Genomic DNA, 1,227 nt, shown 5'->3' on the forward strand with positions numbered 1-1,227 from the left:
CTGTTTTTATTTTTTTTTCTTTCTTTAAAATAAAAATAACTGATGTCAATAAAAAAATAAATAAATAAAAGAAAAAATAAATAAAATAAATAAACCTGTACAATCATGTTTATAACAAATTGCCAAAGTTGTCACTATGGGAAAGACAAGATCCAAACAACTGTTTGGTATTGATCCCACTTCAGTTGTATTGCCTATTGATTTAACTCAATATTTGACTCTGCTACAGCAAGCTCTATGTTGTCAAGTAGAAATTGAAGATTTTATAGGACAAATTGATAATCATTTTCCTAAAGATAAAATCTCTCAATTTTTCTCAAGCATTCACATATTATTCTAAAAATTACTAAATTGTTGGAGTGTGTGGGAGAGCTTCCGGCTACCCCGCACTGGCAGGACCAACTACTGGTCCCAGCCCAGGCACAGCATGAGTGACACCCTATTGCACCCCCTTGGGACACCCCACCACCACTCCGCAGCACCTCCCCCACCTCTCCCACCAAGTCAGAATTTCTGCCACATTCTGGGAACCCCCAGACTCAGTCCTAGCCCAGGTGCGGTGAGTGTGTGGGAGAGCTTCCTGCTACCCTGTGCCGGTGGGACCAACTACTGGTCCCAGCCCAGACACAGCATGGGTGAGACCCTCTTCCACGCCCTTGGGAGGCCCCCCACACTCCGCAGCACCTTCCCCACCCCACGTGACCAGTAGGAATTTGTGCCACGTTCCGAGAACACCCAGACCCAGTCCTAGCCCTGACCAAGTGAGTGTGTGGAAGAGCTGCCTCTCCCACCTACTCCACCTTGTCCCCTCCAGGCTCAGCTCAGACCTGGCATACATACCTGGAGTGTAACCCTGCAGCTGCAATCCCTGCAGAGAGTGTAGAGGATAGAACCACCCAGCTAGTCCAGGATCAGAAAATCTTGCCAGAGGACACAACAGGTTCACCCTCAAGGGAAGCAGCAGGAAGGAGCTAAGCATAACAGTCAGACCCAAGCCAGGCACAGCAGGATAAATCAAAACTTTGTAGATCTGCACCTGAATTTCAGTACATGCTAAGGTTATAACTACAACAAAGATCTACAACAAAGGTCAGAAGACAGTGCTACACAAAATGACAAGAAAGAACAAAATGCAACCTCAGAACCCAACCCCACCCATAACAAGTGCAGAGGACACTAACACAAAACAAATTGGGAATGACACAGCCGAAAGCAAGGAATCAATGG

The sequence above is a fragment of the Octodon degus genome, unplaced genomic scaffold, assembly GCF_000260255.1.
Source record: "Octodon degus isolate 3935 unplaced genomic scaffold, OctDeg1.0 scaffold00072, whole genome shotgun sequence".
In the NCBI taxonomy this organism is placed as follows: domain Eukaryota; kingdom Metazoa; phylum Chordata; class Mammalia; order Rodentia; family Octodontidae; genus Octodon; species Octodon degus.